The sequence below is a fragment of the Macaca thibetana genome, chromosome 1 (genome assembly GCF_024542745.1).
Source record: "Macaca thibetana thibetana isolate TM-01 chromosome 1, ASM2454274v1, whole genome shotgun sequence".
Taxonomy (NCBI): Eukaryota; Metazoa; Chordata; class Mammalia; order Primates; family Cercopithecidae; genus Macaca; species Macaca thibetana.
Window position 1 is genome coordinate 125,383,858 of NC_065578.1, and position 25,112 is coordinate 125,408,969.

Below are 25,112 nucleotides of genomic sequence, written 5' to 3' on the forward strand. Positions count from 1 at the left end.
GGAATTGGCTCACACTCATGCAGTTATGGAGGTTGGCAAGTCTAAATCTGTGATGTGGGCTGGTAGGCTCAAGACCCAGGAGAACCAATGTTGTAGTTACATTCTGAAAGCCAATAGGTGGAGACCCAGGAGAACTAATGGTGCAAATGAAGTTCCAAGGCAATCTACTGGAGAATTTCCTTTTGCTCAGAGAGGCTGGCCTTTTCATTGTATTTATGCCTTCGACTGATTGAATGAGGCCCATACATATTATGGAGGGCAATCTGCTTACTTATACTTCATTTATTTACATATTAATCTCACCAAACTGATGGCATAGAAGAAAGCTGGCTTCACTCTCTAAAAAAATACTAAAAAGGAAAAAAGAAAGAAAGAAGAGAAAGAGAGAAAGAGAGAATGAGAGAGAGAGAGGGAGGGAGGGAGGGAGGAAGGAAGGAAGAAAGGAAGGAAGGAAGGAAGGAAGGAAGGAAGGAAGGAAGGAAGGAAGGAAGGAAGGACGGACGGAAGGGGCCAGGCATGGTGGCTCACGCCTGTAATTCCAGCACTTTGGAGGCCGAGGAGGGCAGATTACCTGAGGTAAAGAGTTCAAGGTGGCCTGGGCCACAGTGGTGAAACCTTGTCTTAACTAAAAATACCAAAATTCACTGGGCATGGTGGCGGGCACCTGAAATCCCAGCTACTGAGACAGGAGAATCACTTGAACCCAGGAGATGGAGGTTACAGTGAGCTGAGATTGTGCCACTCCACTCCAGCCTGGGCAATACAGTGAGACTCTGTCAAAAGAAGAAAAAGCAAGAAGAAGAAGAAGAAGAAAGAAGAAAGAGGAAAGAAGAAAGAAGAAGGCAGAGGAGGAGGAACAGGAGGAGGAGGAGAGGAGGAGGGAGGAGAAGGGAGAAGGGAGAGAGAAACCTAAACAGCATAGAGATTATCACCAGCAATATCCCAGAACTGTTGCATCAGATAGGAGGATACAGCAGTTCCTGTGGCCAAAGAGAAGTAAAAAATCTCTGAGCAGATGGTAAGAGAATTGGACTTCTGTATCCATGATGCCCCCTACCTCCCCCGTGCTTAATTTGCCTGGTACCCAGTGTAAAAATTTTTCTCCCAACTCATGGTTTTTACAGCAGAAAAAGTGAGATCAAGGTAGACAATCAGCTTCCCCATAATCTCGAATTCTCTGGCAGGAGGACTGTCCCTGTCTCAACGTATGGGAAATATCATAAATGCCTGAAGAGAGGCATATCCCTGAGGACAACCAGAAACAAAGGGGTGAGGGAGGGTGAGACTACCATCCCCAGCCCTGGAAATTCTGCACTGTAACTCTTCCAAAGGAGATGCCAAATCAGATGGCTGTCCAGCAGCATCACACTGTGAGAGGTACATTCCACAGGCCCCCTGGGAACAATCCTTAGCCAGCCTTTCCACACTGCTGGGACATCCCCTTGAGGACTTCCCCCATTTGAGATAAGTAGTGCTCTGATCCTTGGCTAGAGCTGAAACAAACCTGGGATTAGGTACCAACTAGTACCAAAAAGGAGGCAACAACATAGCAGGGGGAAAAAAGGGAAAAACTCAACAGGTAAATTACAAAAAATCTCTAAGCAAGCATATCCAATAAAAAACAAAGCAAGCTGGACAGAGAAAATTGGAATAAATAGCTTATCTTTCAATTCAAACACATACACATAAATTCAGAAGAAACATTAGCAAACAAGGAACCATGGCCTTCCCAAGAGGATAAAGCAAGAAACCAGTGACTGACCCTAATAAAATGGCAATATGTGAACTCTCTGACCAAAAATTCAAAATAACAGTTTTATGGAAACTCAGTGATCTCCAGTATAACACAGAAAAACAATTTGGAAATTTATGAAAGAAATTTAACAAAAAGATTGAAATAATTTTTAAAAAATCAAACAGAACACTTGGAAGTGAGAAATACATTTGCTGAACTGAAAATTGTGTTAGATGCTCTCAGCAACAGAATGGATCAAGCAGAGGAAGGAATCAGTAAGCTCGGACAGTCTGTTTGAAAATACACTGTCAGAGGAGAAAAGAAAATGTTAATCTTATCCATGATCACGCTCTAAGTTGACACACAAAATTAGCCATTACAATAATTCACCACGATCCTTTTTTTTTTTTTTTTCTTTCAAGAGCTATAGTGGTCAATTAAATAGGAATGTATAAGGGGGACTACTAAAAGAGTGGCACTGATCTCTGCCATTCTGCCCATGATATATTGTTTTCTATTTACTGTCTTGGCTATTTGGGAAAGGGGTGCAGTTTTAAGGGTTTCAACTTGACCTTTCTACTATGATAGCTCTTACTCCATGGATCAAGAAACAAGTATGAGAAAACTTTTAGGCACTAAATATGTTTGTCCTGTAAGTATGCACCAAGAAACTGGGGAAATGGCCACTGGATATGACCCGTTGACTTCTTCTTCTTCTTTTTTTTTTTTTTTTTTTTTTCTGAGACGGAGTCTTGCTCTGTCGCCCGGGCTGGAGTGCGGTGGCATGATCTCGCCTCACTGCAAGCTCCGCCTCCCGGGTTCGCCATTCTCCTGCCTCAGCCTCCCAAGTAGCTGGGATTACAGGCACCCGCCACCACGCCTGCCTAATTTTTTGTATTTTTAGTAGAGGCAGGGTTTCACCGTGTTAGTCAGGATGGTCTCCATCTCCTGACCTCGTGATCCACCCGCCTTGGCCTCCCAAAGTGCTGGGATTACAGGCGTGAGTCACCAGACCGTTGACTTCTTAAACCCATAGTGAAAAGGACTACCTTGGCCAGAACTCTTTTTATCACTAACCCCAATACACTGTTATTCTAATAGACAGGTCAAGGTAATCCCTGGAGTTCCCTGATGTTAGTGTAAGTTCAAATTATATATCCAACAGCCCTCAAAGAACCTGGGTACTTCCCTTTCTCCAAAGTACAGTTGCTTAGGAAATAAAAGGTTGAATCACTACTCTATACACTTAATATGGTGTTTTATAGTCCTTCCTCAATGAACTTGATCTCTTTCAAACAATGGGTTCTGGATCTGAGAACTGGCTCAGGACTAGATATTGGGCAAGAAATTGTGACTGATCTTTGAGGCAGCTGACATCAGCCACATATAGATATACACACACATACAGATGCTCCTCAACTTTGGATGGTTCAGCTTACAATTCTTTGATTTTCTGGTGGTGTGAAAGCAATAAGCATTTGGTAGAAAACCATACAAGTGCTTCAAGTATTCATGCAACCATTTTTTTTCACTTTAAGCATAGCATTCAGTTAATTACATGAGATATTTAACACTTCGTTATAAAATAGGGTTGTGTTAGATGATTTTGCCCAACTGTAAGCTAATGTAATTGTTCTAAGCACATTTAAGGGCAGCTAGACTAAGATATAATGTTTTGTAGGTTAGGTAAATGCAATGCATTTTCAAGTTGTGATATTTTCAACTTACAATGGTTTCATCGGGAACATGACCCCATCATAAATTGAGGAGCATCTGTATGTGGCACATGTGTGTAATGTCCCTAATGACTTCCCACCTATTTTGTCCCTAAGAAGACCATATTCTACTATCCATTGCTCTAGACTCTTGTGGGTCAGGACATCTGAGTGATTATTCCAACATTCCAATTTTGTTGGCGGTAGTCACATCTACTTTGCCTCTGATGATTAATTAACACAGTCTACCCTCTGTTATTCCCTTATCGTCCTTTCATCCTCATTGACACTATGGAATCTAGTTCAATCAACATTTCCTACCTCAGACCAAGGCAATAAAGGACAGCCACAACTGGGCCTCTCAATAATGATAGTATCCTCCACCCAATCACCAGCACATTTCTTATAACTCTAAGGAAATAAGTGTCCTCTGCGACCTCTTGAAAAACATAAACAATTTCTGAGTTTCAGGATTATGTAATAGATTTGTTCTTATACACCTGCCTCTCAACTTTTTAATCTTTATCTCAATATTCTGCCAAGATGGTTCTGGAATCTCCGTCTCATTTACTATGGGCCATAACTTTTTCTGAGTTCCAAAAGGCATCCTGGAAGCATATAAGGAAACTGAGTTATATGTATTGCCCCCATATCAGTAATTATTCCCCTAATCATTCTCATACCCCACATCCTATGATTTAACATACTCAAGATCGTCTCCTAGGGAATCCCAACCTGTGCTGGTCCATATTATCCAGGCCCTGCAGATCCTTCAGTGAATAATTCTCTCCCTTAGCAGGACAAGTACTAACCCAGTTGGCTCTGCTAAGACTTGAACCAATACCCGAGAAAGGAGGTGGGGCCAGATCTTGAGCTAGACAAGTATTGTCTCACAAGGCACCTGTTTCAGCTGAGGCCTCTTCATAATCTTCAGCCAATGGGATGTGGGGATTGATATCTTCTATCCAAGAAGGACCACTTCTACAGGCTGAGAAAAATCAGGTATATCAAGCACATCCATGAATATATTCCCATCCCAAGTCTTGAGGTCCCATTCCTTCCCTATCAGGACCCTATGCCTTTGGCATAAAAAAGGATGCTAGAAAATCAGCTTCCTGTAAAGGTCAGTGTTAGTTCCTGTGCCTGGCATTTAACACCACCTTCCCTCTGCAGGAGATGAAGTTCTCTTTAAACGCTAAACACTTAAAGCCCTTCTGACTTTCATATCATGTCTTAAGATAGTAAATGAATGACTTGAGTTTGTCCGTTTTTTCTCTTTAAAACATCAAGAGCATCAGGAAACATTAGCCAAGTCCTTTGTCCATTTCCTCCATATCTCTTAAACGTCAAAGTTATTTATCAAGTCAGTGCACTGCCTTTTGCTGCATCTTGTCCTAAATCACCACAAGAGATTGTAATTACAACACTATAACATGCCAAGGGCCATCACTGCTCCACTTACCACCAGCAAAGGGGTTCTTGTTTTCTTCTGTGGGGAGCCAACTCCAGAATCCCACAACTAGAATCTTCCTATAACCGCAGTTACCAATTGTCGTTGTCTGGGTTCCCTGGAAGCACATCCTGAGATGAGGATTTATTTGCACATAATTTATTAAAGCAGTACTTCCAGGAGAAAGTAGTTAGGGCATAGGAGTAGCAGGACAGAGAAGGAGAGGAAACCAGGTTGTGATTTCGGGCAAACATGTATGCAGGGAGCTTCATCCTGATTCTGCAAGAAAACTCTGGAATGTAAAAGAAAAGCTGTAGTGATATGAGGCAAGAAAGCTAGGCTGTGACACTCTCATACCTGTAAGTCATTGGCTAAGGGCCACTCTAGGGAGACATAAAATATCTGGTACTTCAGGCTTTGAGCATGTGAGGACATAGCAAATTCAGTTGTCAAACACATTCATCTGAAGAAGCATCAGATAGGAACAAATGAAAGCAAAAGCGTACCCAAACCTAAGAGGTGTTGAACAACACCATGAGAATGAAGTCAGCAAAATCCAGACTGAAAAACTCCATATGACAAATATTATGGTTTCTTTAATAAAAAATTGCAAAGGGACAAAAGAAATAAACAGGGAACCTATAGATCAAAATAAACTTAAATGATATATAGATGTATTAATAACAATGTATCTACATTATTTTAATGTCCTTTCAAATAAATCAGTAGTAAATTAATTATTTATAGCATAATTGGAAATGTGAACACCGAGTGGATATTTCATAGTACGAAGATGTTAGCTAGTATTTTCAAGGTGTGATAATATTTAACATAACTACAGAAAAAAGTACTTATAGATACATAGAGATGAAATAACATGATCCTGGGATTTGCTAAAAATAACACTGTAGGAGGCAAGTGATAAGAGAGATAAAATAAACAAGATTGTCCATAATTTGACAATTATTAAACCTAGTTGATGTACATGTGATTTATTCTACTAATCTGTTCATTTATATGTTTTAAATTACCATTAAAATGTTCTTTAAAATAATATAATAATTTTATTGAAGTAAACTGATATATACAATATAAAAATCGCATCCTTTGTAACTACACATATAATAAAAAAAATTAACACTTCAACTTAAAAGTGTAATGAGCAGTGCAGAACTTTTAAAACATTCCAGAGAGATGTCTTAGCTTGGTTCCCTGAAGAAGCACAGTCTGAGACAAGTGAATGGCGACAAGTAGTTTATTTTGAGATGTGACCCCAGGTAGCAGAAGTCAGGGCCACTAGGAAGAATAAAACAATAGAGGAGAGAAAGTCAGTCCAATGGTGTGCTGTTGAGCTGTACATTCCTGTGGGTAACAGGCTAAATCGCACCCTGAAGTTTCCAAGGGCCATCTAGAACATACATTAGAGCTGTTTGCTGGAGATACCGAAAAGAATGCTTGCTCTCTGTGTACTCCTATGTCTGGTAACCAGCGGTTGTCTGGAGAATGTTAACCTCCTCACGTTTCCACCCTGTGCTTCCACCAGCATGACTGAGTAGTCGGCTGTGAGTGTTCCACAGCCTGGCTGTCAAGAGCCCTGGGGCAGACATGAGAGACACCTAGTGCAGCTGAAGTGAGGTGCTGCAGGATACTCCTCAGCATAGGTGGTTGCCATAGCTACAGCCTGGGCAAAATGGTGAGCTGAGAAAACAGGAGGTGGGGCATAAAAAATGTTAGACTGTAGGCATCTAAAAAGTTTGACAGGAGATATTTATGGACCTTATAGTCACAGTGTCTTCCTATTGCAATGGTCCCTTTCCCTCCTTGCAATAATTCTTTTGAATAAAGTCTCTCTATAGTAAGAAAGTTCAACAGCAACTGATTAATCTTCCTAATATTTTTTATTTCTCATTTAAGTCTAAGATTTATTATAAATTTGGTTATTTTTGCAATTTCTTTTTTAATTATAGTTACAACCCTTTTTAACTTCCCATATTAACTTTTTTCTCTTTTTTGTCTTGGTCAACATTTTTAATCTTGACTATTTTTTTCACCTTTTCAAAGAATCAATTTGGCTTAGTCAAGTCATATAGTATATCTTTGTTTTTTATTTTATTAATTTTGGTTTTATATTTAGTATTTTCTTATATATACTTTCTTTAGCATCTAATTTTTTAATTCCACTTTCCTGTATTAGATCATTAATTTTCAGTCTTTCATATTTTTACATAAACTTTTAAAGTCTTAATTCTCTTTATTTTTATTGCTTTTTCTGCATATCTAGTGAGTTCTAATAAACAGTATTTATGTTACTGTTTAGTTCCAAGCATTTAAAAATCTCCTCCAGACAGTCCTGTCCAGGAGTAAAAGTTATGATAATGCCACAATATCCCACATAGGAAGGACAGCCTTGGCTCTTATCCCTCGGAAATCAACATTTGGACTATTCGGCTAGATAATTGAAATAATAAAAATAACAAATAATTTATAAGCAAATAAAACAAGCTGACTAGGTGAGGCACTGCTGTGGAGGTTAAAAGGATGCCCGCTGGAGTCACACACTTGAGATGGAACCCAGCTCTTCTGCTTACATTCTATGTGATCCTGGGCAGGCTACATCATATCCCTGATCTGTTTCTTCATTATTAAAATGCAGACAAAAATATTGACCTTCAGCATTGGTTTCTTTATTAAATAACACTTGCAAAGTACTTAGGTTAGTGTCCAGCACATGAAAAGGGCTCAGCAAATGGAAGCAATGGTTCACACAGCGTATCTGGGATTTCAGAAGTTCCTTTTGTTTTCCTCTTTGCCTTTTACTCATGTGTAATTGGATCATGAAAACAGGCTTTGTTTCTTTCTTATGTGGCAGGAATTTTTCAATGCATTTTACATTCTTGGACTCATTTAATCCCTTAAAATGAAACCCAGTAAAGGGCACATAACATGTACTAGGAAATCCTAACTGATTTTGATTAACTTACCAGCTAACGCAAACTGTGTCTGTGGGGAAGTGAGGAGGTTGCCCCAGAGGACTACAATGATAGGCTTTGGCTTGTTGCTTTTGGGATGTTTCTAGCACAAAGGAATAAAAATACAGTTTGAGCAAGAAGTTATAATGGGTGGCTCACCTCTGGTAAAAGCTAGCCAAGAGGAAGAGCACTCAAAATGCCTGCCAGTCTTCCAATGTATGTGTGATCTCTTGCTACCCTCTAGGGCTGAGATCTGGAATTGCAGGACCGAGAGAAAAGGTCTTCACCTGAGGGAGGCTCCTACATGCAAAGCTTGGGTATCTAGGGTCTGTGTGAGACACCTCCAAGGAAACAGTGATGAATAAGGAAATTTGTGCCCTGAAGGATTCAGACAGAGCAAGGATATGAAACAAATGCATAAAGGATTTTACTAACAATAACTGCACCCCATTTATTGAGTGTTGCCACACGTCAGTGTCAAAGGCTTTACATTCACGATCTCATCTTTCTGGTACAACAATGCCATGATTTGGTGCTATTATCCTCCTCATCTGAGAGACAAGGACACTAAGTTGCAGAGAGAACAAGTTGCTTATCAAGGTCACCCAACTAGCCACTGAAATTCAAACCCAGTTGTCTGAATCCAGAGCTCACGCCTATACAATGCTTTGGGCACTGAGGTGGGAAATCCCACAGAGGCTTAGGGTACACTCATGCACCTTTCAGAAGGAGATAATACAAGAACGGGGCTTTGAAGAATAGGTACTGGGAGATGAATACCAAAAGAAGATGGAGCAGGGCCCCACAGGGAACTACCTGAGCTAGGCCTAGATGGGGTTGGAGGGACACTGTAGGTGTGATTGGAATGAATGGTATAGATTGGCTGGAGCTCAGGAAGCCAAGGGAGATAAAATAGAAATGCAGGCTGACCTTGATACTATTTTGGATCCACTATATCCTTCCATAATTCTTCTGCAATAAGCATAAGGGAGCTGAAAATCAAATAAGTGGTATGATTTCCAGCCCATGTGGAAAGACAGAGCCTTCCAGCCTCATGCTTACTCTTACTGGACAGCAGGGCAGCACCAGATTGTTCAAGAACTCTGAGGGGCAGCAGCGGGAGAACAGGATGAAGTTCATGTTAAAATGCAGTAGGGCTGGTGTGAGGCAGAAGCACTGCTAGGGAGACGGGCATCAGGAGAAAGCCTTCTGGCCAGAGGCCATGTGGCTACAGTGACCCTCTCCTCTGGACCTCACATGGGCCTCTATGGTCTGACAGAATTGAATATGCTTAGATGGACAAAAACATACTTTTTAAATTGATGCACTTTTCCAGAAAAACCATGATGTACAATACATGACAAAGAGATCTGCATTTGTCATCAGTAAGTAGATCATCGCTACCTTACTAAACATTGGTTTCTTCTTGGCTAAGTTTAGAATAAAAATTTATAAAATACATATGCATTCTGCTCTCCTCGCTGGGTTCTGATAAGGATCCCAGGTAAGGGAGAAGACAGGAGCCTCAAAAATTGCCTTGATTCAGCCTAACTTCCAGGAGCAATCAGAGCGACATTTCTCAAACAAAACTCAGATCAAGTCACTACAAGCTCAGATCCCTCCACAGCCCCCATGCCCCGGGTGAGTGGTCCCTGCTTAGCTTTCAGAAGTCCCTGCTCTTCATCCACCCTGCTGTAGTCATACAGTCCTCACCGAACACACCAACACCTGCCTGTCTTAGGGCCTTTGCACTCGCTCTTCCTCTGCCTCTGTCCTCAGACCTTTTTGTGACGATCTTCCCATCATTCAGGCCTTGCTTCTGTGTCTTTCTCTCACAGAGTCCTTGTTGACCATCCTAGTTAAACATGACCACATTGTAGTTTTTTCATAACCCTCATTATTCATCGGAAATTATGTTATTTAGTTTTTTGTTACTTGATCGTGTATGTGTTTATCATCTGTTTTTCCCCCACCAGGATGTAAACTCTGAGGGAAAAGAGACCATGTGGGTCTTATAACATGTACCTTGTGTTCTCTGTGCCTAGAAAGTGCTCAGTATGATGTAGTTCCATTTGTCTATTTTCACTTTTGTTGCTTATGTTTTTGGTGTCATATCCAAAAAACAATTTCAAAGACCATGTCATGAAGCTTTCGCCTATGTTTCCTTTCAGGAGTTTTACTCTTTCAGATCTTACATATAAATCCTTAATCTATTTTGAGTTGATTTGTGTATGGTGTAAGATAAAGGCCCACTTTCATTTTCTCCATGTGGATATCCAACTCTCCCAATAACATTTATTGAAGAGACTATTCTTTCCCCATCATATATTCTTGACAACCTTGCTGAAGATTGGTTGATCATAGATGTGTGGGTTTATTTCTCAACCCTCCATTCTGTTTCTTTGATATATATGTCTGTTTTTATGCCAGTAACACACTTCATTACAATAGCTTTGTCAAGTATTTTGAAGTCAGGAAGTGTGATGCCTCCAACTTTGTTCTTTTTTCTAAGGATTGTGTTGGCTAGTTGGGGTCTTTTGTGATTCCGTATAAATTTTAGAACTATTTTTTCCTATATCTGTAAAAAATGCCATTGGGATGTTGATAGGTATTGCAATGAATCTACAGATTGCCTTGTGCAGTATGAACATTTTAAAAGTATTTCCTTAGAGTCCATGAACATAGATGTCTTTCCACTTAATTTTTGTGCACTTTATTTATTTCATCAAATACAAAAACTTAAGTACAGCAAAGGAAACAATCGACAGAGAAAAGGCAAGTTACAGAATAAGAAAAAAATTGCAAACAATGTATCTGATAAGGGGTTAATATCAAAAATATATCAGGAACTCTTACAACTCAATAGCAAAAATAATAATAACTTTATTTAAAAATTGGTAAAGAGCCTGAGTAGACATGCAAATGGCCAATAGGTATACAAAAAGATGTTCAACATTAATAATCATCAGAAAAATGCAAATCAAAACCACAGTGAAATATCACCCAGCACCGGTTGTTTTCTTTTAAAAAAGATAAGCGTTGACAAGAATGCAGAAAATTTGAAACCCTTCTACACCATTGGTAAAAATGTAAAATGGTGCAGCCACTGTATAAAACAATATGAAGATTCCTCAAAAAATTAAAAATAAAACCAGCATATGATCTAGCAATCCCCCTTCTGGGCTTATAGACAAGAATTGAAGGCAAAATCTCAAAGAGATGTCTGCACTCCCATGTTCATTGTGGCATTACTCACAATAGCCAAATGTGGGAACAACCTAAAATTTCCATCAATAGATGAATGGACAAAGAAAATGTGGCATAAACTTACAATAGAGTATTATTTAGTCTTTAAAAAAGAAGGAAATCCTGTAATATATTACAACATAGAGGAACCTTGAAGACATTATAAGTGAAATAAGCCAATCACAGAAGGGCGAATATTGCATGACTCCACTTTAATAAAGTATCTAAAATAGTCAAGCTCATAGACGCAATATAAACAAAGAGTGAAATGGTGGTTGCTAGGAGCTGGGGTGGGAGTTGCTGCTTAACAGGTATAAAGTTTCAATTATGCAAGACAAACAAGTGCTAGAAATCTACTGTACAGCATAATGTCTGTGGTTAACAATAGTACATTGCGTACTTGAAAAATTGTTAAAAGGGTAGATCTCATGTTAAGTAATCTTACCTCAATGAAAGAAAAAAGAAGGTGGCCAGTGCATGGTAGGCACTCAATCAGCATTCGTTGCTAACTAATACACCAACTCTCTGTGAACTGAGTTTTCCACATGTCATGTGTGCTTGTAGCTCTCACTTCTCCCCACCTGACTGGCCTCACAAAGACCTTTGAGATGTAGCAAGAGGACCAGGCCCCATTCTGCAGTTTATGAACCTAGAAATCAGTCAGTGCCTTAGGCCAATTTCTGGGCACTCCCCACTGATGCCAAATTCTCAGCCTTTTTTGGATGATGATGAAATGATGGAATGGTTTGCTAGAGCTTTAGGTAGGGGTGGAGAGCAACGTGTGGAAAGAAAAGACTTTTCTGAGGCAGAAGGATGGGTAAAGTCATGCCCCAAATCAAGGAACACTTAGGGAAAAAGGGAGGGTGTCCTTGACTTCAACTCACCACGTCACCATTGAGGAGACAAGATTTAGCAGGAGTTACCCCCTCTAGGTAGCCTTTGGCAATGTCACCTAGCTGGTTTATATCCCCTACCTGCTATAACAACCTCTAAATTACTCTATCATAGCATTTACTATATATGATTGAAATCATTTGCTTAGTCTGTTATCTACTTTAGATTCTGACTTATAGAGTAAAAACTTAAGTCTTATGTATCTCTGAATTTTCAGTCCTTAGTTCAGTGCCTGAAACATAGCAGGTCTCACTACTTGTTGAGTGAATTGATTTTTTGAAGTACATCTAGCTGAGCCCTGCATTTCCATATCGCTCCTTTCCCACAGTCCTGAAGTGGACTTACCATGCAAATAGCCATTCTATGTTGTTGGCATTCAAGACCACACCCCTGCATAGACCCATGGTCCAGCTGTGAGAACAAGTTCTCGAGTAGCCACACAACCAAAGGAGGAGCCCAGAGAGGTAACTCTGGGACTTGAGTCATGAAGGTAGAATTCTATTTATACCCTTCCTTGAAGAGAAACAGACTTATCTGTAAACACAGAAAAGTCTTCACACACCCAAGCCTGTAAGTATGCATGTGAGGGGGCTGGTGTGGGTGTGTGGGTGTGTGCGTGTGTGTGTGTTTTGCATATATGTTTGTGGCATGCGTGTGTGATGTATGTGTGTATAGTATGTGGTGTGTGTGTGTGCATGTGTGCACCTCTTCTGGGATAGAGAGTAAAGAAGTTGTTGCCTATATGGCTATCTCCCTCACTGCAGCCTCCCATAAACTTCCATATGGACCATTCATTCAACAAATATTGATCATGTTTAGCCCCACATTAGTTTGAGCTTGCTGGTAGATAGCTTTGAAAAATTGGTGTTTAGTTGCCCTGGTAATAAACACTACTGTTTCACCTTCCCAAAAGCAAAATTCCCCTTAGCCGCTGGTCTCATTCATTGAGATTAGCATGACTTTGACTTCTGGAACAGTTCTGGGACCTTGTTTGAGCCTGGCTCTGTGTTAGTCTTGGGAAGGACATCTGTGGTCTGTCCTCAAGGGTTTAACACTATTGGGGTTTAACAAATCGTATACTCAAATGTCTCAAGAACCAAGAATACTCTACATATACCAATAGATCTGGGAAAGGCTATGGAAGTGAGAGAGTCTCTATTTAGGCAGATACAGTCCTTGCTCCATGAGAAAAGCTTCATGGAGAATATGCTGTTTGATTTTGTCTTTCAGTATCATTTTTTTTTCTTTTTGAATCTGTGAGAAACTCAGAATATCATAAGCTATTCATTTAAAATGGAGGTATCTGGCATCTCATTATGTCCCCACTCCTTCCTCTGGCAACTACACTTCATTTCCAAGAGCACTAATGTGTCTCTTAACTTATCTTTGACCTCCTGGCCAGATAGTACTCCCGTTTGCTCTTTGTCCATCCCTCTAGGCTCTGCTGCCTCTGGGAAACTCCAAACACAGCCCTGTTCCGGTCTGTGAAGTTTCCTCCACTCACATCCTTCCTACCCTAGACCATATCCAAATGACCTCCCTGCTGCTCTCATCGCTAGTCGGGCCTTCTTATCGACCTCCTTAAGGTCCTCAGCCTGAGGTCCTCAGCCAGAGGTCAGCCCTACTCTCTTCCTCCTGGACCTACAGTGATGATGGAAGAAAACAGAACAATTTGTGGGTGCAACCCTGGCTATCCCTAGTTCATTCACTCCAACTTCCCAGAATTCCATTCTTTTGTGAGCAGATTTTTGAGATCTCTTCCTCTTCTCAGAGAGTACTATTCCTCTGTCTATAACATGATTCTCGGCCGGGCGCGGTGGCTCAAGCCTGTAATCCCAGCACTTTGGGAGGCCGAGACGGGCGGATCACAAGGTCAGGAGATCGAGACCATCCTCGCTAACACGGTGAAACCCCGTCTCTACTAAAAAATGCAAAAAAAACTAGCCGGGCGGGTTGGCGGGCGCCTGTAGTCCCAGCTACTCGGGACGCTGAGGTAGGAGAATGGCGTAAACCTGGGAGGCGGAGCTTGCAGTGAGCTGAGATCCGGCCACTGCACCCCAGCCTGGGCGACAGAGCAAGACTCCGTCTCAAAAAAAAAAAAAAAAAAAAAAAAAAAAAAAAAAAAAAAAAAAAAACATGATTCTCAATAGAAACTTAGGATTCTCTATTTCCATAAAAAATGAGCTCTCCCATTGGTTTGCTTTCATTTTATTTAGCTAGATCCCAGCAGCTTGAGGACAGGATCTTTTTACATGGCTTCCATTTGCCATGGCACTAGATTCTGTGCTTAGATACATGGCAGGTGCTCAACAAATACCCAGGAGGTGCATTTTATTTGTCTTTCCCCCAGTGCCTAGCAAAGGACACGGCACATGAAGAAAGCCCCCTTCACAGAAGATAGTAGTAGAGACGAACTGAGTGTGTGTGTGTGTGTGTGTGTGTGTGTGTGTGTGTGTGTGTAGGTGTGTAGCTGACTATAGAGAGACCCACCCTCACAGAACCTTGGTATGACCCAGAATTTCAGACACAGAGCCTAATCTCTCTTCCTGGAAGCAAACATGATACCTGCTTGTCTGGGTTGCACCCACCCACTTGCCTGTATTGTCCTGGCTGAAGGGTGTGCATGGAAAAGAAGGAGGAAACAGGGAGTGGGCCACCACTGCCTCCTTCTACTCAGCCCCAGCTTCACTGCTAAGAGCAGATAGAAGTTAGCCAGAGGCCAGGAGCCAAGGGTAGTGGGACCAAAGGCTCCTGGGGCCCACACCTGGGATCCTCTCTCCCATGCTTAGTAGCATTGTCTTGTTTCATGCCTGTGAAAGACCAAACCCCAGCCCTTATGTCTGACTAGTTACTGCCCAAAATGGAACTGTATTTCAAATTGCTTATTTCATGCATCGCTCTTTAGTTTTCTCAAGAACCAAGAAGCAAGACTATATTTTAACATTGTAAGGATGCATTTTAAGTCATCAGACCTAAATCTAGCAGAACGTATGTGGTCCTCCCCAATGCTCCTGAGGAAACAGACCTGAGCTCAATTGGTCTCTCCCAGATCAGAGAATATACAGGAAGATGCCCTATAGGACATCTATAGAACATCCTATAGATCTATATATGCTATCATTTTAGACTTATCTATGACTGTGACTCTTTCCAGGCCAGTGAATATCCTTCCTCCTCTGTCATTGGAGTTTAGCAGAATGTCCTCTTGATTGGAAGAGATGTCTCATAAATGCTTTTTAAGATAAGTAACTAGTTGGCAGCCTCAGAGTTGGGGTGAAGGGTGGAGTCCTAGAGGAAGAAGGCAGGTGCAGCTCATCTGACTCTTATTCCTGTTCCCCACCCTGGACACTCACAAGAACAAGCGCTCAAATGCCTTTGGCCTCCAGCTTAAACTAACCTGATGCACTGAAGTCTAAGGGTTTATTGCTCCCTCTTCAAAGGAGATACACAGGAGGCTAAGTTATCTCTTTTAAGGAAATTGGGAGAGGAGCAGGGCCAGACTAGATGATGACTATCCTGTCCTTTGAGTGGCAAAACATAAAACCAAAGGGTCAGTGGTCTTATTGGGAGATCTGATGTCACCAAAGACACTCCTTATGTTCTCTGCACCTGTCTTTTTCCCATTTAGAATCATAGACTTCTCCTCAGAAACCCATGTGTCTGTATTCCAGGGATAGGGGAGCCACTCATAACAAAAAGGGAAACAACCATAACCATCTAGAAGGAAAAGGTTTTGGAGAAACTGGAAGCTCATCTAGCTCTTTCGATCATTCTATGTTTGCATCCTCTGGCTTCTCATCCAGTGGCCAGCAAGGCCCAGCTGGGCTTTCAGGGATGCCCAGCAGCAAGATTATGTGAGCAAAGAATTCAGACTACCTGTTGGGAATGACAAGCAGGTCCTTATTGATGGGGCATAAAGCCTGAACTGGGGAGTGCTAAGATCAGGCAAGAGAGGTAGGCAAGCCATATCCTAAAAGAATCCAGGCTCTATTCTGTAGGTAGAGGAAATGAAGGGCCTCTGAGAGATTCTGTGTTGGAGAATGACATGGTCTCATTTACATTTGAAAATTGTTTACTTTGACATTTCAGTCTTAGAGAAAAGTTTCAAGACTAATATAAAGATTCTTTAACACCTTTCACACAGATTCAGTCAGACTCCTAAGTGTTGATCTTTCCCTCTCTCTCCCTCTGTATATGAATTTACATGTACAGATACATGTATGTATCATGTGTATATCAAACACATGTAATGTAGATTTTATATATATATATGTTTTCTTTTCTTTTCCTGAACATTTTGAGAGTAAATTACAGGTATGATGCCCCTTTGCCCCTAAATATTTTAGTATATATTTCCTAAAAACAAGAAATTATGTTTGCCTTTAAAGCAATCATTTTGGCTTCTACGTAGAAGACAGTTTGCAGAGAGAGAGAGGCTATAGACAAGGGAATAGGCAGGAGACCTCTTCAGCAGTGAAGGCAAGAGCTGGGAAAGCCAGGACAGGCCAGGGCACTGACCTAGAGATGGGTCAATGGGACTTGGCAAGTGGATGTAGTTAGAGGTAGTTCCCAGTTGCTGCCAGGGCTGCCAGGAGGATGGTAGGTGCGGGGCTGTTCACTGAGGTGGACAGTGAGAGCAAGGGGAAGGGATGACAAGTTCAGTCCTGGACATGCTAAAATAAAGGAGCTTTTGAAACAGCTAGATGAAGGTTTTTTAAATAAATGTATTTATTTTTAAATTGACAAATAATTAAATACATATATTTACTAATTTATGGGGTATGATATATGTTTACATAGATCAAAACATCATTGTGCCCTAAACGGAGATGTTGAGGCAGCAACTGGATATATGGTGGATCTGGAGGACAAGATAGAGACCCGGCCGAGGGATCTAGGGATAAAAATTTGCTGGTCCTTCGTGGAATGGTGGTAATTCGAACCATGGGCATGAACAAGATCACCAAGAAGAGCAGGAGCCTCCTGGAGGCAGAACTGCAGAATGTCAGTCCCTCAGGGACTTCATTCCACAGTCTGAGGCCATACAGGATGAGGGTACGTCTTGGTCTGCTGAAGCATCAAAGTACCCCGGTACTCCTCTATCACGATGGTCAGGGCACTGGGTCTGGGCATGGTAAAGCCAGGTGGCTCTGGGGGCCGTGGAGATGAACTGCTCCTGACTCACAACTAAAGGCTCCCTAGGAGTCGGTAAGAGAGTGGGTGATATGAAAGAGTTAATCCTCTGGGATCTGAGAGGCTGGGCAAAGGCAGAGGAGGCATAAGCCGGACTGGGTTCTGGGTTCTGTCTCAGTGAAGTCACCATGCAGGCCACAGCATGTCTCCCAGGCCGAGAGGGATGGACCAGAGCTTCGCACTGTGTCCTGGAGAGTCGGAGGCGTCTGGAGGGATGGGGTGTGGCTGCTATGACAAGCCTGGTCCTGCCACCTCTGCAAAGGCCTGGCTTTGAGGAATGGAGACGCCAGGAGGGGAGACTTTCCAGCTGAGATTCTGACATCACCCAAAGTCCTCATTTGTTTGCTTGGTTGGTTGGTTTTGGGTTTCGGTCAAGCCCTCTCTATGACATCTTATAAAATGTGCCCTCAAGTAAGTCCTTTCTCGTTTTTCATTCACCTTTTCCATATTTGTTAGTGATTAGGCTTGAGAGACCACATTAGTGGTTCTTAGGTGTTTGGGTTTCACTAAACCTAAATTAAAAAAAAAAAGTAGTCAATAAGGAACAACTCTTTATTCTGCCAAGTAAGGGCAAAGGCCCTTTATAACTACCATCACTTTACAAAATAAAGATAATTTTAGTACTAGTTACTATGAAAAGAATATAGCCTCAAAAAATAAACAAAAGACCTTCCAAAGAAATAAAAGCCACTAATCTTATACCAACTGCTATAAAATAACCTTATACCAACTGCTCAGAGGAGAGGTCAGCCTCTGAGATGGGGCTGGTGTTGGCAACAAGGCACTGGGGAAGACAGGAAAGGCCCCTAGACCGTGGACCCCTGTGGGCAGAAGCATTTCTCATTGATCTGTGGCTTGTTGAAAATGTCATCCAGTGTTGGCACAGTGCTTGGCTGCGAGTTGGGAATGTTTTTTTCCTGATTACTGGGCTCCTTCCAGCTCTGGCACCTGTTAGCCCAGGACACTCTGTGGTCCTTGACCGAGACCTGCTACCAGGGCAGAGGACTGGACCTTCTGGGGTCTAAAGCTTCTTTGCTTAGGGTTCTGTCATTTATTTTCTAGTGCTTGGCACAAATCTGGTGCCCAGCAGGTGACATCCCTGACATCAGTCCCTCTTCTCCAGCTGCCCTGCTGCTTCTCCAGGTATTCTTCTCTGTCAGACACAATGTGTGTGAGCAAATGTCTTTCTTCTTCCTCCTCTCAGGCCTAATCTCTGTATGCCCCATTTTTGTCACTTAGAATCATGAGGACCCCTTGCCTCCTCCTTTCCTCTTCTTCCCTCCTCTGAGTCCTCCAGTCCTGGGTATTCTCATTTCAAGTCATTCTTAAGCCTGTATTCCCTCCCCACTTTCATTGCTGCCATCCTAGGTGAGCGCCCTATCATTTCTTCCCTCCCAACTGGTCTCCCTGCCTCCATCTCATGCATCCTCACCCCTACCCCACCTCACCCTGAGTGCCACTGTCAAATCTGTCCCCAGAATACCTCCAGTCTTGTCCCTCCTTTGGGAAAATTATACTCTGCTCAAACCTGGCACAGACCTTATGGATGATTTTTCTACTCTGTTTACAGAGTAGAAAACCTGAGCCCCGGAGAGTGGAAGCCAACCATCCAAAAGTACACAATCACTGGCCAAACTAGAATATCCAGGCCTTCTAAATATATATCAGTGCCTTTCCGCCTCCCTATCATAATCAATAGAATTTTGAAAACTATGCGTTATACTATACATTATAACATTGGTAGAAGATTCCACCCTAAAGGTCATCTCTGCACTGTTTAGAACCAGGGACCAGCCTCCCTCCCTGAAATTTCAGCTCTCCTGGCTAGTCTAGAGTGCAAGGCCTTCGCTGGGGTCTGGTCTCATGTCCACTGCCACCTGCTCATCACCACTGCTCAGCCACTACACTCATGTCGACCTCTTCTTTTTCCCAGACACACAAAGCATCTTTCTACCATCAAACCATTTCTCAGACCATTCTTTCATTCATTTCACAGAAAATAATTTAGCTTCAATTCTGAACCATAGTTTTGCTAGGTGCTAGGATACAAAGATGGAGTCAGTGTTTCTGCCCAGAAAGGCCCAGAGTTAAAGGTCTTTTTCTGTTTTCCCCAGTGCCTTTCTGCCAACACCAGGCCCATCTCAGAGGCTGACCTCTCCCCTGAGCTCCTTCGCCACCCTTGTTTCATATCACCCCTCAGGTCCTGACTCACAGTGCTGGCTGCCAGCACCAGCTCCTCTGTCATAGCTGGGCTGGCCTTATCTCCCCAAGAAGATCATGAGCTCTGAGAGGGTTGGCTCTATGTGTCACACAGCTCCCCATCCCCCACAGGACTTGGCGTGGGGTCTGCCTCTTGCACATGTGCTGACTGACTGGAACACTGCTAAGCTCTTGCCCTTAACCTCTGCCCAGATAGGTCCTGGTCTTTCTCAGGTTGGATATGCTGCAGGTGCCCAGAACTAGAAGACAAGCAAGTGGGTGTCCATTCACAAGTCAGAGGCATCCTGGGGAGTAGGGCCACCCACCCCCTGCCCCTAGTACACACCTCCATCCCGGCCACCTCACCATCAAGTTCATGTTTATGAAAGTGAAATAAGGAGGAGGTGAACTCCTAAGAAAATCTGAAGAGGAAAATGATGTCCTCAAGAGTCATGTGGTGCCTTAGCCATATGGGAGCAATGCAGATGTGGGAAGTCATTGCCTGGCAGGTAGGGACCTATGGTAGGTGGTATGTTCACATGTTTTGAAAATTGACAGAAGAGGCTAGGCATGGTGGCTCATGCCTGTGATCCCAGCACTTTGAGGCCGAGGCAGGCAGATCATTGGAGGTCAGGATTGCGAACCTCCAATGATGGCCATTGCAACCTGGCCAACATTGCGAACCCTCATCTCTACTAAAAATGCAAAAATTAGCCGGGTGTGTCAGGCATGGTGGTGCACACCTGTAATCCCAGCTACTTGGGAGGCTGAGGCAGGAAAATTGCTTGAACCCAGGAGGCAGAGGGTGCAGTGAGCCAAGATCATGCCGCTGCACTCCAACCTGGGCAACAGAGTGAGACTCTGTCTCAAAAAAAAAAAAAAATGGTAGAAGATACCACCTTCCATCTCATCAACTTTACTGCACGCTGGCCTTATGCCCCCCATAAATACTTGGGGCCAGAGCATAGGAAAGACCCCTGTGTTTATACGTAAATGTGCATGCATGTGTGTGAGAGTCAGGATTGAAGAAAGAGAAAGACAGAGAGCAATGATAATGAAGGGCAGTGGTTAACACCATTCCAAAACCTAGGATAAGTACTTGGGTTTATTAGTGGCTTCTAGATTACCCATTCATTTTCTGTCCTCTGGTGGCAGAAGCAATTCTGTGTTATGCATTCCTGAGGTAGCTGACTCCACCACAAAAAAAAAAAAAAAAAAAAAAAAAAAGACACCTGTCCTACGTGATTGGGGCACATGCAACAAATAATTAACAGGATTTAACACCCCAAGCCCCACAAATTAGCTGATGTTCACATTTTCTCCAGCCATTTAGGCATCATTCCAGTGACATGTGGGTTTGATTTCTTTGGCTAATACAAACCTAACAATTGGAAAGTATCTGTAAGAGTTGGAAGTAAGAGGCTAAGAGAATGTGACCCAGTTTTAGTGCCCCTTACCATCTACAAAGGCCTGCTTCACAAGGACAGACTTGCCAAACCAGGCTTCCCTCTGTCGTGTTGCCTTGGAAACAGCAAGGGCCTGGCCATCCTTGCTTCCCGCTGCGTCCCCACCATGGACATAGTGCCTGGCACATGGATCAGTTGCATCTTAATGAATAAATGGTTAGCCCAGGATAACCACTCCACATAGTCTTTCTTCTCTGCTATTAGGGACCTGAGCTGAAATCCTGAAATCTCTTTCTCAGGCTCTCTGGGGTTGCTTCTGTCTGAGTGATATCAGCTTAAAGGGATTCTCCTCCTGGGAAGGGCTGGACTCTCTGGCCCTCCTTAGTGACTAGCCCATGTGCAGCCTGTGATCCCAGAGAGTCAGGACCATGGTTTAAGGGAGAGAACATTGGTTTCCACACCTGTGTCTTCTAGTGTTGCAGCTTGTCTCCCCAAGGTCTTGGGATGTTCTAAGACTTTTATTAAGTAGTAGAACCATGGCTAAATTTCACAGCTGAAATTTAAAATGTGCCATCCTCAGGACTAGCTTGCCTATTTCCATTTCTCTCACTCAAAGTCTTTTTTAATGTATTTTTCAGGGAAAAGTAAAAATTATATATATGTATGGCTTACAACATGATGTTTTGATATATGAATATATTGTGGGATGGCTAAATCAAGCCATTTAATATATGTATTACCTCATATATGTGTCATTTTTGTGTGGCAAAAACATTTAAAATTTACTCTTTTAGCAATTTTCATGTCACATATTGTTATTAACTATAGTCAACATGATGTCCAGTGGATCCCTTGGACGTATTCCTCCTGTCTCTTTCAACCAAGAGCTTACAACACTGGGTGGCAAGTGCCACTACTTGCCTTCAACTTTTTGCAACTTCCTATTCCATATTTCTAAGAATGTGTCTTGCCCTAGTATTCAAAGCCCATCTCCATGGAGCACCCGATGACTGTTGACCATTCATTTTGTGCCAAACACTTGCACATACTTTAAATAAGTTGTCCATTTTAATCCTTACAACTGACATGAAGAATGGTGCTGTTACCCTCTTTAACAGGTGAGAAAATTGAAGTGCAAAAACATTTGGTTGTCAAGGTCACCCAACTGGTAAAAGGCAGAGCCTCAGTCTGAGCACCACCTGGGAAATTTTTAGAGATGAGCTCCATCCTTTGCCAGGTATGGGAAGCATCCAACTCTGTATCCCGTGCCTCCCTTCTTTGTCCTGGAACTTCTAACAGAAGTGAGGAGGAAGAACCAGGACTGGGGCCCTGGGAGCTCAGAACCCAGAAACCAGTCACTGTGACTCCTCCATGAGCTCACTCTAATGCAATGCTTCTTGGTTTGCCCCACCCCCTCCACCTTATGATAATCATTTCCCTGGGAACCCTGGAGTCATATGTATATGTGATCTATATTGGGAGATATAGAGATAAGCACTGTCTACTGCAACCACCCAGTTTCCCCAAATGGGGCCTAATGATTTTCCCAATAGCAGAGCAGACAGAGAGTGGCAACTGCCATTTCTTGTATAAATAACAATAGGTAAAAGACCTTGCCTTGTCTTCCCACCAGTTCAAGCTGAATGTGACTCTGAGCCTAGGTTAAGTCAAAGTCATAACTTTGCTGAGTGTGGTGGGTTTCCAAGAGAGCCATTTGCCCCCTCAGCTGTTTTTCTTACGTTATCTGCATAAGCCGCCCATCCCACCACCTCCTCTCTGCCAACCAGAACATCCCGAAACACTGCCCTCACACCCCTACACCCAGCATGGTCGGAATGCTTGCTTGGGACCATCCTAGATGCCAGGGATCTAAGTCAAAAGTCATGAGTGGGTTTGGAAATCCAAGGAAGCCAGTCCTCGTAAAATGATGGGGAAGTGGGGCAAGGGGAGGGTGAAGGCACTGTCATCTCCAAATCCCGCCATGCCAGCCCTGGGGGTGAGTAAAACCTAAAATTTGAGGAAGGACAGGTGGATCCTATTGTGACTAGGGACTGATTAGGACACCCCAATCCTGGGCCACCTCATGGCCTCAGGCAGGGATGAGAGGTATATAATAGGTAGACAGGCTCAGAGCATCCCAAACCCCTCCGCACCTATCTGCTCCAGTCGCTGGTGAACCTCGGTAAGTCTCGAAAGGTAGTCCTCTCACAGCAGCCTCGCCTTGCCTGCATCCCTAACCAACTATGGACTGGGCTGATTCTCTTGGTGGTGGTCAGAAAGGATGGCCTCTTTGGGGCACTTCTTTTTTCCATATCATTTGTGACAAACCTGTCTTGAGTCCAGCAAGTTATCCACCAGAGAAGTGTGGGAGGCTGGGCTGAGCAGCAAGAAGGGGAGGGGGGTGTCTACCAGAGGGTCAGTATCTCAAGGATGCTGCTGGCATGGTGTGGGTGTTGCATCTTGTCAGGTGCTAAGAGGGAATCAGTAGGAGAGGAGAGATCAGCTCTGGGCAGAGCAACTGGAAGGGCTGTCCTTTCAGAGAAAAGAGAATGTAGGGAAGAAAGAGAACAGACTCCTTCGGGACAACAGAGGTGTGGAGGCCCATGGAGCAAAAGGCAGCAGGGACAAGATGATGTGGCTCCACGGAAGGCTCTGCTCTGGGAATCAGGAGACCTCTTTTCCCACCATTTGTGCCAAGTGGTTGTGAATCCATTCCTTCCCTCTGTGAGGTCTGCTTTCCCTAACTCTAATTGAGAGAGGCAAGCTAGATGGTCCATCTCATCTATCTCTAGAGTTTTCGCTTTATAAACTGCTTTAGAGAGTATTTAAGATGCTCCTTTTACATTTTTTATGAATTTATTTAATAAATGACAACTCTTATATCATGCTCATGATGTGCTAGTATTCTGCATGTGTGTATCGGTACATACAAACCTACACATGCGTTTATGTAAGCATGCATAGATTTAAGTATGTGCTTTTATACACTCATTTAATTTTTGCGCTAACTCTAAGAGAGGTAAGTATGGAAAACCTTAGTAAGTTGCTCAAAATCATATAGTTAATAAATGATTTAGCCAGAACTCAGATCCCAGGCAATTTATTCCAGATGCCACAGGTTTTGCTATAACAGGATGCAACAGTTTGCGCTTTCATTCTTACTCTTTCTTTTCCTCTCTCTCCCTTTTCTTCCCCTTTTTTAATGTTTTCCTTTCTTTTCTTCCCCTCCTATCATTTCTGTTTTCCCTCCCTCCCTTCCTCCTTTCCTATCTTTCCTTCCTTCCATGTTTCTTTGTTCATCTTGAAAAGAGTTGAAATAGCTTGTAAACACTCAAAGTTTACACATGCACACACACACATGCACACTCCTCTTAAATCTATGAAGGGATCAGGGCAAGGTAAAAGTAGAGCAGGACATGAATGTGGCAGGGGGTTCACCTGGGCTTAGGGTCTCTCTGTGGCTCAAGTGTTCCTCATTTCTGTGTCTTTTTGTTTCCAGTTGCAAGTCCAGCCCAGAATGTCTCAGCAGAAGCAGAAGCAGTGTGCTCCCCCACAGCAGTGCTGCCCCCCACCCCAGCAGTGCTGCCCTCCACCCAAGCAGTGCTGCCCCCCACCTCAACAGTGCTGTCCCCCTCCCCAGCAGTGCTGCCCGCCTCCCCAGCAGACCAAGCAGCCTTGCCAGCCCCCACCCAAGTGCCAGGAGCCCTGTGCCCCCAAGTGCCCACCCCCTCAGCAGTGCCAGAAGTCCAAGCAGAAGTAAACTCTGGGCATGTGATCAGAGGTGAACCCCGAGGAAAAATAGAGCATGAAGTTCCTTCTGGGCCAGCATCTTACACTCCACAAGCCAAGCAAAGCCCTGCTCACCAGTGCTTCTGGATGCAGCCACACTTCACACCTGGGGGAGAGGCAGCACCAGGCCGGCGGCTTCCTCGAGCTCTACTCTTCTTAATTAGCAGCTGCAGTTTCCACCTCAGACAAGGATCTGGTTCTAAACTATCTAATCATCTTTCCTGACATGCATCTACATTGCCCTGCTGGAAACATGAGCGGCATGCCCAGACATCTTCTCCTAGCACGCTTCTCCTCAGCTCCTGTTTTCAAACAATTAAAATAGAATTCTTCTGGCATGAGTGTCTTGGTCTGATGATTTTGTCATTTTTTTGTCATTTGAAAATGTAGCATTTCTGCAGTTTTTTTTTTTTTTTTTTTTTTTAGACGGAGTCTCGCTCTGTCGCCTAGGCTCAGGCTGGAGTGCAGTGGCATGATCTCAGCTCACTGCAAGCTTCGCCTCCGGGGTTCACACCA

The 25,112-nt window shown here is 43.1% G+C and overlaps 2 protein-coding genes across 27 annotated transcripts in view; one reads left to right on the plus strand and one right to left on the minus strand.

The window, feature by feature from the left end:
• Window positions 1-25,112, plus strand: part of S100A1 (S100 calcium binding protein A1) — a 1,186,348-nt gene that overhangs the window by 461,673 nt on the left and 699,563 nt on the right. The window contains exon 1 of one of the 26 annotated variants that reach the window (XM_050754073.1): window positions 1,554-1,557. The exons of the other annotated variants lie outside the window; for them this stretch is intronic. The gene's annotated coding sequence lies outside the window, so the exon portion shown is untranslated. Of the gene's footprint in view, window positions 1-1,553; window positions 1,558-25,112 lie in introns of those variants that run through there. 26 annotated transcript variants of the gene reach the window in all.
• S100A8 (S100 calcium binding protein A8) overlaps window positions 1-25,112 on the minus strand; it is a 675,486-nt gene that overhangs the window by 183,682 nt on the left and 466,692 nt on the right. The window lies entirely within an intron of this gene.